The sequence below is a fragment of the Callithrix jacchus genome, chromosome 11 (assembly GCF_049354715.1).
Source record: "Callithrix jacchus isolate 240 chromosome 11, calJac240_pri, whole genome shotgun sequence".
NCBI classification, from domain to species: domain Eukaryota; kingdom Metazoa; phylum Chordata; class Mammalia; order Primates; family Cebidae; genus Callithrix; species Callithrix jacchus.
In genome coordinates this window covers 95309902-95324643 of record NC_133512.1, presented here as the reverse complement: position 1 = coordinate 95324643, position 14742 = coordinate 95309902, and the positions used below count along the sequence as shown (strand labels likewise).

Here is a 14742-nt window from a genome sequence, read left to right as displayed (position 1 = left end):
AACCAATTGAAAGGGGTTTCTCCTTATAAAACCATCAGATCCGTGAGACTTACTCAGTACCACAGGAACGGTATGGAGAAACTGCCCCCATGATCCAATTATCTCTCACTGGGTCCCTCCCTCAACACATGGGAATTAAGGAGCTACAATTCAGGATGAGATTTGGGTGGGGACACAGCCAAACTCTATCACACTGTTTGAGCATGCTCATACGGCTAGGATTGGACCACATGTCCTGGCCCTTCGTGGGCCATTGCTGCTCCGGAGCTGGCTCTGAGACAGGCCCAAAGGCTCCTCCCATTGGAATTTGAAAGCAGGCACTTAGAGACTGAGCCAAGAGTGGAGGAACAGGAGCCTGTGCTCGCAGGATAGCGCGTCTCAGAACTGGAGTCACTGGGCTGCAGGGAGGAGCCTGTGCTCGCAGGATAGCGCATGTCATAACTGTAGTCACCAGGCTGAAGGGAACAGAATCCTTTGGCTGAGGTCCCTGGAAGGACCCCTGTGCCTATGTCTCCAGATACTTTGGAGATCCCTGAAACAGGTACCCTACAATAAATTATTTTCCAGACAACCAGATGAAAACAGATTTCTTTGGGGGAATGATTTGTCCCAGTTCATACAGATCTTGGAATTGAGAAATTTTGCGTGAAGTGGGCTTTAGGGAGCGTGCGGCCCTCACATGACTGATTTGTGGCCTGCAGAAGTATTTCTTGTAGACGGCACTTGACCAATTTTAAATATTTTTAGGTATCCATGTAGACTCTCCAGTTCACCCCAATCCCTGCCACACCCTCTTGTCTGACCCCTGGTCTACATCACAATGTCATTTCTTTCTGGCCCCTGAGGACATTCAGCTGGTGACTCTGGATTGAGCCCAACCCTCTAACTTTAGAGAGAGGCGCAGTCACTTACCCAAAGCCACACAGGGGTTAGCATGGCAGGGGCAAGAGCTAAGATTTTTCTAACTTTCAGGAAGAGTGGAGATGGAATGTCAGCCTCCTGAAAGAACCTGTGATAGGGACACGGTTGGCAAATATACCTTGAACGGATCCCTAATGTGTGCACTGGTGGGTGCTGGAAACACAGTGAGAACAAGACCAAGACCTTGATCTGGGGTGGGGGGTCACGTTCTCGTGGAGACAGATCATATTCTATTAAGCAGCAGTTAGTGTTAAGAGGAAAAAGCGTGGTGGGAGATGGGCATGGTGGGAGATGGGCATGGTGGGAGATGGGCATGGTGGGAGATGGGCATGGGAGCAGTGCTGGTCGGCACAGGGAGGTCTCGGGGAAGTGCTGACGCAGGTGAGGGGTAAGCAGGTGGATAACGTGGGGACGAGCGTTCAGGTTGAGGGACCGGACAAAGGACCTGGTGAGCAAGTCAACCGGGGGAGTGAGAAACAGCAAGAGGAAGGCAGCGGGGCAGGCACGGTGGCTCACACCTGTAATCCCAGAATGTTTGGAGGCTGAGGCGGGCAGACCACTTAAGCCCAGGTGTTTGAGACCAGCCTGGGCAATATAGTGGGACCTGGTCTCAACAACAACAATTAATAAGAAAACAAAAAAGAGGAAGAGGGAGGGCAAAGTGTGTAGGTGTTCCAGGCCAAGGTAAGGTTTTTAGCTTTTTTCCCAAGTGGCTGGAGAAGGTTCTGGAGGGCTTGGAACAGAAGAGTGAGCTCATTGCCCTTCTGATCGGACAGCATCACTGGGGCTGGTGTGGTGGCGGAAGAGAGCAGACCATGGTCAAGTCAGGCGAGAGGCACTGAGGGGCCCTGCAGGTCGGAGCATCAGGCTCAGAGGCTGTGGGAAGGGTGCTGACTGCTTACTGCCTTTCCTGTAGTTTTCCAATGCACATTTGTATCTTAACAGCTTCCACAAGCCTCCCCCTAACAATGATGAGAACCACAACGAACCCTTCCCCATTACTACAATTGATATGCTGCAAAACGGACTTCTGGAAAGCACAATTTGGCAAACTCTACTCTTCTTTCTGCTCCATGCAATTTCAAATAATCAGGTTACCAGGGAGGGTGGTGGCCAAAAGTTTCCCTGCGAAGCATTTTGACTCTGCACCATCCCATCTGCCCCGTGGGTATCAATTAGAGCCATTCCTTGCAGCGGGTCCAGCTGTATCAACTCAACATACTCTATCCGGAGCCGACACCACCCCGTCTCTGCAATTTATCTGGAGAGAGGAATTCAGAGAATCCGTGAATGACTCAACGTGAATCAGATTTATGTTATTGAGGGGAGGGAGGGGAGGTGATGGCTCACAAAGACCGCTGTTCCCCACCGGGCGATTTGGGCCCAGGCTGTTTGCCTCTCATTCTCCCCCCTCCACGACTTGCACTGCTGAGGCTGCAGGTGAATAAAAGAGCAGCAATGTCTAGAAAGGTCTCAGAGGGCAGAGACCTACCTATTTCCCTCCCTCCAACGCTGGCTTATAACTCACCTGCTGCCAGCCCTAAGCTGACCTCTGAGTTTTATGGTTGTCTGCTGGCATTGCGGAAGGCTGCTAAATTGAAGTGCCGCACTGGGCCATGCTAAAGATTGTGATTTCAGAGCTCTGGGGCCAATAAAGCCCGAGCAGGGCAGCTCTCAGTGGCTTGGTGCTGTAAGGTTATGGGGAGGCTGTGGTTTTGGACACAGAATGAGGCGGAGGTCAGTTAGGGCTTTCCAGCGTGTTCTTTATGCTCCAGGCTCTGGGGGAGTTAGCACGAGTCCTCTCTGGCATCTCTGCTGTTATGTCATCTGGGTGAGTACCTGCATTTCTTGAGTGTCCTTGGGCCAGGCTTATGCATTCACGGACACTGACAACTGGAGTTCCACGAGGCACTCTGCAAAGTGCCCCAGGCCTCACACGCCCACCTTGCTGCTGGATCCTGGGAGGAGGGCAGGAGCTGGACTTTCGGTGGCTGGGTCCTCATCGGTGGAGACCCATCACAGGGTGGCCGCAGGCCTCTTGGGCCCCCAGGCGCTTGTGAACTCTCACTCATTCCCAGGAGTGGGCGGGCTGGAGATGAGGCCTTGTGATGTCTTGCACTGGGTCATCTCCCCTCTGATCAGTGACTGCAATGACCCTAACAGGAGCGATGTGAGTTGTGGGTTCATCCCAGCAGCTCCTCCAGGCGCCACGTCGGGGTGTGTGGCAGCAGCCAGTCCCCCGGAGCTGCCTGGCCCTGTCAGGCGCTGCGTGCCGCCCGAGGCTAGTGCTTGCTGAAGCTGGAGTGTGTATCTTTTTGTGCATTCTCAACTCCTCTTCACCCAAAGCTGAGCCAAAGCTTCAGAGACGGTCAGGAAGAAGCAGTCACACCCCAGGACCAGAATTACACAATCATAAATGTGTGCAAGTGGGAGGCATCTCAGGCTCCCAAAAGCTTGCTACACACAGCATGACCAGTGAGATCCATCCACATGGGCAAGTTATTTAATTGATAAATGACCTGTATGAGTTTTAGAAGACTAACGGCAGCAAGATATTTAGTGCAACAATTCCCAAGCAGTGTCCTGTAACAAACAGCTCTTGTTTGTGGCATCAACAGAGTGGTAATTCTTTGGTCTCCAACACCAGGCTCAGGGGTGTGACGTCAGTGAGCCGCCCGCAGGCCCGGTTGCTTCCCGCGGGAGACTCGGCCTCTGGGGTGCCAGGGCCCCTGGGGGTTCCGGCCCAGAATGGACGAGTCTCTACCCTCTGGAAGGCCCTTACAAGTAACCCCGGCGAGGGGAAGCAGAACTTGGGGGAGACGGCAGTACCCGAATCAAGTAAAACCCAGAGGAACATGGCCCCCGGGCAGGGTGGAGGAGCTCACACCTGCGTGTTGGGTGCAGCTGAAAGGCCGGCCACCTGTCGCGCCTCAGATTCAGACACGGTGCAGGTGAGGGCCTGGCAAACAGTCAGTTTAATTTCGGAGAAGGTTAGAGACAAGATAAATTCCAGGTGAAGGCGGTTCCACCTGGGGATTCCCACTCAGATGGAGCCCTTCAGATGAGAGTAAAGCACGAGACTTGTTCGCTGCCCGCTCTGCGGTGAGTGCCAGAGGCTGCTGGGTGGGGGCGTCCCTCCTGCATGCATGGATGTCCTGAGGACTCACGGACACTGAGTCCCTCTGCTGGCCCAGACGTCCTAATTCCTGCCCCCCATGAAGTGAGACCCCGTTTCCCCCCAGCCAAAGGAGTCCGGAGCCGCATTCACTTGGCTTGGCTGCCGGCGCCCGCCTGCCTCTGGTTCTTAGCGGTAGGGGCTGCGCTGCCTTTGCTGGGTGGTTTGTTGATGTGCAGTAGGGAAATCCTTTCGGGATTTGAGTCATCTGGCAATTGGCAATTTTCATTTATATGAAATGCTGGTTTTAGAGGCCGACTCATAAGCTGGGACTCCCTCCCCTTGATTCTAGAACATCTGGGCTAAGGACGCTCACGACCTGGATTCCTGTCTCGCGTGGCTCAGGGGGCTCGCCCTGAGCGTGGGGGGCCGGAGCCGCAGCCTCGCCTGCAGAGGGGTGGGTGGGTGGGAGGACCTCGCGGCGTCTCGGGGACAGGGGCCGCCGGCTTCCGTTCCGGGAAGAGCGGGTGGTGGAGGTCGCGTTCTCCCCGGCGCGGCCTCTGCTGGCGGAGGCGGGGATCCCAGGGCCGAGGAGCGGGGCGCGCGCCGGGGAGGGACCGGGCCAGGGGCAGCTCGCCGCAGGGCGGGGGTCTCCGGAGAGCGCGCAGAGGGGACGCTTCGTAGACCCCCACGGGCCTGGAGGAGGTCGCTGGTCTCCGCCCCCTTCGCCAGGGCCCCGCCAGGCGTTTTGGGACCAGGCGAGGAGGGCGCGGTCTGAGCCCCAGCGGTGATTCCCCAGGCGCGGAATCAGAGCAGAACGTGGAGCGCGCGATGCGCCGGTCATGGAAGGAGCCGCCCGGGGCTGGAGATTCCGAGGCAAAGACCCAGAGGCCCGCGGAGTTGCGGGCGCGGCTGGAGACTGCGGAGGCCCCGGCAGGGAGACCGGGCTCGGAGTCCGCAGGGGCAGCTCCCTCCCCGGCGCTGGGGGCGCTCAAGGTTCCCGCAGGCGGAGGCGAGTCAGGGCCCCGGGCCCGCTCCTGTCGCAGCGTCTGCCTCCCAGGCAGCCCCACAGCCGGCGATTTTCCCGCCCTCCGCACGAGTCCATCTCCATCGCGGACTAGGGGCCGGGCCTGCGCCCCGCGCTCCCAGGCCAGAGCGTCCAGCGGTCCCACTGCGGGCACAGACGGCGGCGGCGCCACGCGGACGTGGGTGGGAACAGCCCCCGGACCCGCCAGGAGACTTTCGCAGGAAAGAGGGGCCGAGCACTGGGGCTCCCCGGCAGGGAGGGACCTGCGACTGGGCGGGGAAGAAGGGTGGGCGGGTGACACTCGAACCGCAGCCCTGCTGAGCACAGCGCCAACCGCCAGCCCAGTTTCCTGTCCTTGCAGTCAAACTGTAAAGGAAGACATTGAGCTCAGGCAGCAAACTCAGGGCCAAAATTTGCAATTTAATATATTTAATTAAAAACAAAATTAGCTTATGTATGTATATAGCTGATTTGAGAACTTTGTGTGTGTGTGTGTGTAGCTGATTAGGAAGGAATAGCTGCTTATTGTGTGGAATTTCTGAACATTCACAAAAGTTATTAAAGACTGCTATGGTTGGGCGCAGTGGCTCATGTCTGAAATCTCAGCACTTTGGGAGGCCGAGGCGAGCTAATCACTTGAGGTCAGGAGTTCGAGACAGCCTGGTCAACGTGGCGAAACCCCTTCTGTACAAAAAAAACCCCCCAAAAATTAGCTGGTGTGGTGGTGCACGCTGGTAATCCCAGCTACTTGGGAGGCTGAGGCAGGAGAATCCCTTGAACCTGGGAGGTGGAGGTTACAGTGAGCCGAGTGAGATTATGCCACTGCATTCCAGCCTGTGTGACAGAGAGAGACCCTGTTTCCAAAAAAAAAAAAAAGTGAGAAGTCCTGACATACCACTGTACAGATGGCCAGCTACGTAAATATTTTCTATTAATATTCAATGCATACATGGTTTATACTGTGTAGATGGCTTGTAAATTGTTTTTTATATACCACTAACATATTTTATGTCAATTAGACATTATGTCATTTTAATTTTTAAATTAATTTATTTTTCTTTGGTATTTAAAGAACTTTTTAAACATTTTGTAGGAATAGTTCAGGAAATTGTTCAACATGGTGACAACTGTTAATAGTAATGAATTGTGTACTTGAAAATTGCTGACATAGTAGGTTTGAAATGTTCTCACCACACAAAAAAATATAAGTATGTGAGGCTGGATGTGGTGGCCTCACAGCTGTAATCCCAGCAACTGTGGGAGGCTGAGGTGGGTGGATCACTTGAGGTCAGGAGTTCAAGACCAGCCTGGCCAACATGGCGAAACCACATCTCTGCTAAAACTACAAAAATTAGCCAAGCATGTTGGCACATGCCTGTAGTTGCAGCTATTTGGGAGGCTGAGGTGGGAGGATCTCTTGAACTTGGGAAGCAGAAGTTGCAGTGAACTGAGATTGTGCCACTGCACTCCAGCCTGGGTGACAGAGCAAGGCTTAGTCTCAAAAAAAATTTTTTTATCTATCTATCTATATACCATATGTGAGATAGCTTTATTTAACCATTCAAAAATGTATCAAAACACGATGTACATCATAAGGGTATACAATTTGTCAATTAAAAAATAATTAAACCTTTCATAAAGGTGCTAGTGTCTTGCTAATTCATCTTGATAAATCTGAATTCCTATAGGTGCTTCTCTCCCCGCCACACCCAGCTTTACTGAGTAGTGAATATCCCAAAACTGCACATAGTTAGTGTAGATGACGTGGTGAGTTAGAGTTTGGACATGGGTGTGTACTGGTGACTCCTATCATTATCACCACAATTTAAATAGAATTACTAAGTGTAAGTTTTCTGGTAAAATGATCTTTTTTTTCCTCCTTCATTGAGTAGACTTGCCATTTTACCCATATTTTAATGATTTTCACTGTGTTCATGGCCTTTTTTTTGAGGCAGAGTTTTGCTCTGTCTCCAGGCTGGAGTACAGTGGTGTGATCTTGGCTCACTGCAGTCTCTGCTTCCCGGGTTCAAGTGATTCACCTGCCTCAGCTTCCTGAGTAGCTGGGACTACAGGTGCGCATCACTGTGTCTAGCTAATTTTTGTATTTTTAGTAGAGATGGGATTTCACCATGTTGGCCAGGATGGTCTCAATCCCTTGACCTTGTGATTCACCCTCTTCAGCCTCCCAGAGTGCTGGGATTACAGGTGTGAGCCACTGCGCCTGGCCTCATGTCCTTTTTAAACAGGCACTACAAAGAACTTTTTTTGGTGTAAGTCCTATTATGTGAACATTCCAATCTAACCAAACTATCGTACCTTGCCTAAATATGCCCTTTTATCTTTTTATCTTTGTACTTAATGTGCTGTCTTCATTCTTTTCTGCTCTTAAAGCCTTCTCATTTTCTTCAAATTCTTCATCCTATGTGAAGGTTTCCCTTTTTAAGGTAGACCTGAATGACTGGCGCTGCCTCTGAGAGCTAAAGCCCTTACTCTCCCACCTGCGCTTTTGATCCACACACATATATAGCTTTGTAATAGCTTTGTTTGCTTGAATTAGTTACAGGCCTTGATAATGTTTTCAACTGTTTCCAAATGTGCGCATGTCTGAGCTAACATACATTCCTGGAGGAACATGGCATCATCTTTTGTAAGGAGGATGATTATAGGTAAAGGCATATGTAAATATAGCTGAGACTTCTTATTCAAGCAAACTGGGGCAAAGTCAGAAGGAAGCTGTGCCAAGTCTGAGTGATAGCATTCACTCAAACATGTTTACACGAAACACTAGTGAGATTAGCAACGTGTTACATATTCATCATGCAAACTCCAAGGTTCTGGTTTAATGAATGAATGGATCATTAATAAGGGTTTATATTTGATTTTGTCTTATTGTATATTAACAAGTCCTCTGTATTAAACAATACTTCATTCTATTAAATTTGGTAACCTGCAATCTCCACACTATTAGCCAACCAATTTCTTTTTTCTCCCTTATTTTACATATTTGTGGAGTATGTGTGTTGATTACATGCATAGAATGTGTAATGATCAAATGAAATATTTGGGATACCCATCACTCTTAGTACATTCTTGCACTGTTATAAAGAAATACCTGAGACTGATTAATTTATAAAGAAAAGATGTTTGACTTATGGTTTTGCAGGCTGTACAGGGTGCATGATGCTGGCATCTGCTGGGCTTTGGGGAGACATCCCGAAACTTACAATCATGGTGGAAGGTGAATGGGGAGCAGCACTCCAAATGGTTGGTGGGGGAGGGAGAGAGGGAGAGAAGAGGGAGGTGCTACACACTTTGAAACAACCAGATCTCATGATAACTCACTATCACAAGAACAGCAGCAACAGGATGGTGCTAAGCCATCCATGAGAAATCCACCCCCAGGATTCAGTCACCTCCAGATGCGGTTTTGTTGTATATCCACCCAAATCTCATCTTGAATTGTAACTCCCATGGTTACCATGTGTCTTGAGAGGAACCCAGTGGGAGGTAGTTGAATCAAGGGGGCAGGTCTTTCCCATGCTGTTCTCCCGACAGTGAATATGTCTCATGAGATCTGATGGTTTTAAAAATGGAAGTTTTCCTGCTCAAGTTCTGTCTCTCTTTGCCTGCCACCATCCGTGTAAGACATGACTTGCTCCTCCTTGCCTCCCACCATGATTGTGAGGCCTCCCCAGCCACGTGAAACTGTAAGTTCATGAAACCTCTTTTTCTTCCCAGTCTTGGGTATGGCTTTATCAGCAGCATGAAAATGGACTAATGCACCCCCCACCAGGCCTTACCTTCAACATTGGGGATTATATTGCAACCTGAGATTTGGGTGGGGACATGGATCCAAACCATGTCAGTCACTTGAGTGCTCATTTTCATGTGTTGTGTCATTCTAAGTCCTCTCTTCTAGTTACTTTGAAATGTACATACAATATTGTTTCTGAGTATAGTCACCCTAGTCTGCTATCAAACATTAGAACTTCTTCTGTCTGTCTATTTATACCATTACTAAGCTTTCTTCACCCCCTACCATCCCTCACAGTCTTCCCAGTCTCTAGTGTCTGTTCTGTGTTCCATGCCCATGAGGTCAAGCTCCTGTTACCTCTCCTGGGTTAGAACATGTGATATTTGTCTTTCGGTGCTTAGCTTATTTCACTTAAGATAATGGCCTTAAATTCCAACCATGTTGCTGCAAATGACATGTTTTCATTCTTTCTTATGGCCAAGCAGGATTCCATTGTGTACAAGTACCACATTTTCTTTATCCATTCATCTGTGGAAGGGCACGTAGGTGGATTCCACATCTTTGCTATGAGATTAGTGTTTTGATAAACGTGAGTATGGGTATCCCTTCCACCTACTGATTTCTTTTCCTTTGGATTAAGGGATTGCTGGACTGTATGATAGCAAACATTTCTTGTATATTTATTTATATGATACTTACAACTCACAGGAAATTCAGAGCTAAGTTTTATATTTAATTTAAAAATAGATTTTGGGATTTTTTTAGCCTCCAGATGTGTATTAGTCTGTTCTTGCACTGTTATAAAGAAATACCCAAGACTGGGTAATTTATAAAGAAGAGTTTTAATTGGCTCACCGTTCTGCAGGCTGTACAGGAAGCAGAGTGGCTTCTGCTTCTGGAGAGGCTGCAGGAAACTTACCGTCATGGCGGAAGGTGAAGGGGAAGCAGGCCCGCCTTATGTGGCAGAAGAGTGGTGGCGGGAGGGGCCACACACTTTTAAACAACCCCAGATCTCATTAATGAACCCCACTCACTATCATGAGAACAGCACCAAGGGGATGGTCTAAGCATTTCATGGAGGACCACCCCTGTGATCCAGCCACCTTTCACCAGCCCCGACTCCAACACTGGGGATACTACTTGACATGAGATTTCATGGGGTCACAGAACCAAATCATATCAAGACCTTAGCTCAATGGATGCCCATTCCAAGTAAGTAGTGTCTGAGAAATGAAAGCTTAATTTTCCAACCCTGGTCCTAGGAAAAACAGCCCCGCATGGGCATTCAGAACATTTGGCTTCCAGCAGTGTGTCCTGCCATCATGAGAAGGTCTGATGATAGCCTGCTGTTTTGCAGGTCTATGAGTTTATGTAAAAATGGGTCATAAGGTCCTTCCAGGAAGCAAGCACTCAAACAGCCTGGTGCCTCCTGGATTGCATAAGCTCAGTGTGAGGCTGACCTCAGGGCTGGTTATCTTCATTTTGGGTTTTGTGACAGTGACCCAGCACGTAAAAACATTAGTGGTCTTAACGAAGTACCTTGATCTTGCTCTCCCGTCTATTCCAGTACAGTGGAGGAAAAACAAAAGCTGCCGAAGCCAGTGTGCAGTTTAAAGACAATGATGAGTTCCTGCTGGTAACACGTTATGCACACGCAGCCCAGCTGACTCCCGTAAGCAGGGCAGAGAGGACCATTATCCAACAAAGTAACACACCCGCCAAACAGTTTTCCTACTGCCTTCTGCATGGCAGGGGCTGCGGTTGCCTCCCCTCCTCCCAGAGGCGCTTCTGTGGTTGAGATGAAATAGAAGCAATTAAACAATAAATACGAATTACTGGCTCTTCGGGAGCTCCAGGGGTATTGATTCAAGTTCTACAAGAATAAATTGTCATCTTCATGACTTAGCTGGGATTATATTTCACCACTAATTAAAGTTCACCCAGGGAGTGTTCCCTTGAACATAAAGAGCTCTTGGACTCTGGGTGCTTCAAGAAACAGTTGCTTTGCTGAAAGAGGAGGAGGACCTTTTGCAACTGAAGCTATCTGGTGCTACAGGCCCTGTGCACATTGCGTTTTGTGAGCAGCGTTGTCAAAATTGAACATTGCTGCCTTATTTAGAGTTCCACAAACCACCTGATCTCATAAAATGGACACAGTGTCCTCATAGCAAAGGGAATTTTCTTGGTTCACGATTGCTTGAGGTTGACTTCATTGTTGACAGAAAGCCAACTGCTGGATTTTTTTCATTAATGGTGTTGCAATCATATCTAAATGGAAAATACAATAAAGTCAGCTATAATTTGTGTTGATCGTAGACTGTCTCATTATTTGAGGATAGATTGCTTCAAAGAGCTGGGCTGAGATAGCATTGCCCTCAGTTTTGTGATGTTAGTGATCTCGCCTTGATGAATTTTAATACCATTTGGTTTAAATGCAAATGTTGAAATAAATAATTGCTTTGCTGCAGGTCGAAGCTGAGCAGGCTGAGACTATCTTCCTATTAAGCACATGGATAAGATGAATGTTTTAAAGGAAAAGCTTGACGTGTTATCAATTATATTATATAGAAGAATTAACAGAAAATAATGTAATCCCAGCATTTTGGGAGGCCGAGGCGGGTGGATCACGAGGTCAAGAGATCGAGACCATCCTGGTCAACATGGTGAAACCCCATCTCTACTAAAAACACAAAAAATTAGCTGGGCATGGTGGCGCATGCCTGTAATCCCATCTACTCAGGAGGCTGAGGCAGGAGAATTGCCTGAACCCAGGAGGCGGAGGTTGCGGTGAGCTGAGATCGCACCATTGCACTCCAGCCTGGGTAACAAGAGCGAAACTCCGTCTCAAAAAAAAAAAATGCTTATAATAACAGTTTCCTCTTCTCCAATCGTGCACCAAGGGGCCTTTGTTAGCGTGACTTGCAAAGTGTCCTGATCTCTTACATACAGTGTTAACAGTGTTCTCAAACTTAATACAATTTCCGAGGCAAAACATTTGTGTGTTTGTGTGTATGTTGTGTCTTTCTTTCCCACACTGTGCCATCTAGGCAAATTTAATGTCAATTTCTCTACTATGTCTCCTCCATACATGCCTACCAATTCACGCAGATGAGGCAGTGAGACTCTTGGAGCCTGCCCCGCCAAGGTCCTCCCTCTGGAGGGCAGAAATGTACCAAACCACTATGGCACACTAGCAAGAGCCAGCACTGGGCAAGTGCACCTCTTCTCCATCCTGTGCTCTGTCTCATGGCTCTTACAGGTTTTCCCTTTGTCTTAACTTTAGATAACATGATGACAGTGTGCCTTGGCAATGAGCTTTTTGTGAGGGATTCCCAGGTGCTCTTTGTGCTTCTTGTATTTGGGTGTCTAGGTCTCTAGCAAGGGTGGGGAAGTTTGCCTCAGTTATTGCCCCAAATATGTTTTCCAAACTTTTAGATTTCTCTTCTTCCTCAGGAATGCCAATTAGGTTTGGGCACTTAACATAATCCCAAACTTCTTAGAGGCTTTGTTTGTATTTTTTTAAAATTTTTCTTAGATTGGGTTAATTCAAAGACCTTGTCTTTGGGCTCTGACTTTCTTTCTTCTACTTGTTTGATCCTATTGCTGAGGCTTTCCAGAGCATTTTGCATTTCTCTAAGTGTGTCCATTGTTCCTAAGTTTAGATTGTTTTTTAATTGATGGCACCTATTTCATTGAATAGTTCTCCCTTGACTTCTTGTGTCATTTCTTGGATTTCCTTACATTGGGCTTTGCCTTTCTCTGGTGCCTCCCTGATTAGCTTAACAACTAATCTCCTGAATTATTTTTTCAGGTAAATTAGGGATTTCTTCTTGGTTTGGGATAGGCATGTCTGAGCTCAGACTCCCCTTGGGTGGTGTTGCTGTGGCTGCTGTGGGAGACGGGGTGAGGTGCCCAGGTCAATAGAGTTATGTTCCTAGGAGGATTATGTCTGCCTCTACTGTGTCATGAAGGTTGTCAGAGAAGTGGAGAAAGCCACAGTCACAGGCCTCATCCAGCTCCCACAGAATCCGAAGGGCCGGTCTCACTCCTGCTGTGCCCCACCAACAGCACTGAGTCTCTTTCCAGACAATGGGCAAACAGGACTGAGAACGTGCCCCAGGCTACCCACCTCCCTGCTGTGAAAGCAAGTGTGGCTTTCCTTCCCCTGCCTGCGGAGTCTGCACGCCGGATTTACCCCGTCCTCCAAGTTCTGGCCAGGATACTTCTCGATCAGTTCAAACTGTATGAAGTTCAGCTGGAGATTTCCTTTTCCCTGTAGCCTTTTTCTAGTGCTTCCGACCACCCTCCTGAAGAACCTCTGTGATGCCAGGCAGAATTGGTTTGCTAGGGGACCCAGCGAGCTCACAGGGCTTTTGCTGCCGCTTCTACTTCCCCTGTATTTTGCTGGGCTCTCTAAATTGACTCAGCTCCAGGTAAGGTCAGAACCTTCTCCTGTAATCTAGACCTTCAGTTTCCCCACTGGGGGGTGTGTGTTTGGGGGCAGATGATCTCCCTTTCCCACTAGCACAGTTTGCGCAGTCACTGTATTTGGAGCATCTCCCAGGTCCTGCAGGAGCAATCCACTCCCTTCAAAGTGTCTGTGGGTCCTCTCGGGTTTCCTGATTTATTCCTGCAGTTGTTCTGTTGTAAAAATTCACAGTGCGACCCTCCACGTGCTGCTCTGTCTGCCTGTCTGAGTCAGAGCTACAGTCTAGTCCCGCCTCTCGTCTGCCGTGCTCCCTCCATTTTGGGTTTTGGCTGTTACCAGTATCACTGCTATGAACACTTCTGTGTGAGTTTCTTTGTGTGAACACGTTTTCATTTCTCTGGGATAAATGCCCAAAAATATGTTTTTTGGGTTAGATGATGATATGTGTGTGTTTAGTTTTATAAGAAATGGCCCAACCATTTTCCAGTGTGGCTGTCTGGTTACGTTCCCACCAGCGGTGAGGATACTTCCAGTTTCCCTGCATCCTCATCAGCACTTAGATTGGAACGGGTTCTCTGCTCCCATAGGATGGAAAAGGGCTTTCCTCCCCCATTCGCAATTTCCAGAGATGGAGACTAGAGAGGAAGGGAGAGAAGGCACACCTGTGATTACACAGTTAAAAAAAACCTCAAATAATATTGAAATAAATGTCTTTGTACATAGAATTCTTTGTTGTTTATTTAATTGTGGTAGTGGTTAGGTACAGGACTTCCAAGGACTGCTACTTACCTTCTCTGCATTCTTTACTCCCATCTGTGGGCTACCCCTGCTTAGTGCTCCCCTTAATCTTGCTAGGGTGATGGGAGAGTGTCAGGGAAGTTAAGGCTACCTCCCCTCTCCACCACCCTGCCGCTGCCACTGTTTCCCGTACTCTCACACCACTGCTGCTCAGTGCAGTCACTGCTGGATTCCTACCACACGTAACAACTCTCACCCCCACCATTACCACTGTTATTACTCCTGCCGTTACTGTCACTGCTACTGCCACTGTTACCACCACCACGGTTACCACCATCACCACGGCTGCCACCACCACTGCCGCCGCTAATCCCAGGCTGCCGCCATGACCTGTCAGCATGGTCACTCCTCACACTAGCACAACCACCATGAGCGTTCGCTGTGAGTCAGGCGCTCTGCTGAACATTTAGTATCCAGTCACAGGTACTCCTCATGGCAACCCTACGCAAATCATCATTTCCATGTTGAAGATGAGGAACCTGAGGTTTCAAGGATTCCTCTTGAGTTCAGCATCCAATCAGCACCGCTGTTGGCTCCACTCTGAATCTTAAAGTGATTTTTATTTCAGATTCAGGGGCACGTGTGCTTGCTTGTTACATGGGTTCTGCATGCATAATGGTGGGGGTTGGACTTCTAGTGCATTCCTCACCCAAATACTGGACATTGTGCCCAGCAGTAACTTTTCAGCCCTCGCCCCG

The 14742-nt window shown here is 48.8% G+C and overlaps 1 long non-coding RNA gene across 1 annotated transcript in view; it reads left to right on the top strand.

The window, feature by feature from the left end:
* Positions 1 to 870: 870 nt before the first annotated feature.
* LOC144578284 (uncharacterized) overlaps positions 871 to 14742 on the top strand; it is a 29634-nt gene continuing 15762 nt past the window's right edge. The window contains exons 1-2 of the long non-coding RNA XR_013523761.1: positions 871 to 1067; positions 1867 to 3872. This is a non-coding gene — a long non-coding RNA (uncharacterized LOC144578284). The remainder of the gene's footprint in view (positions 1068 to 1866; positions 3873 to 14742) is intronic.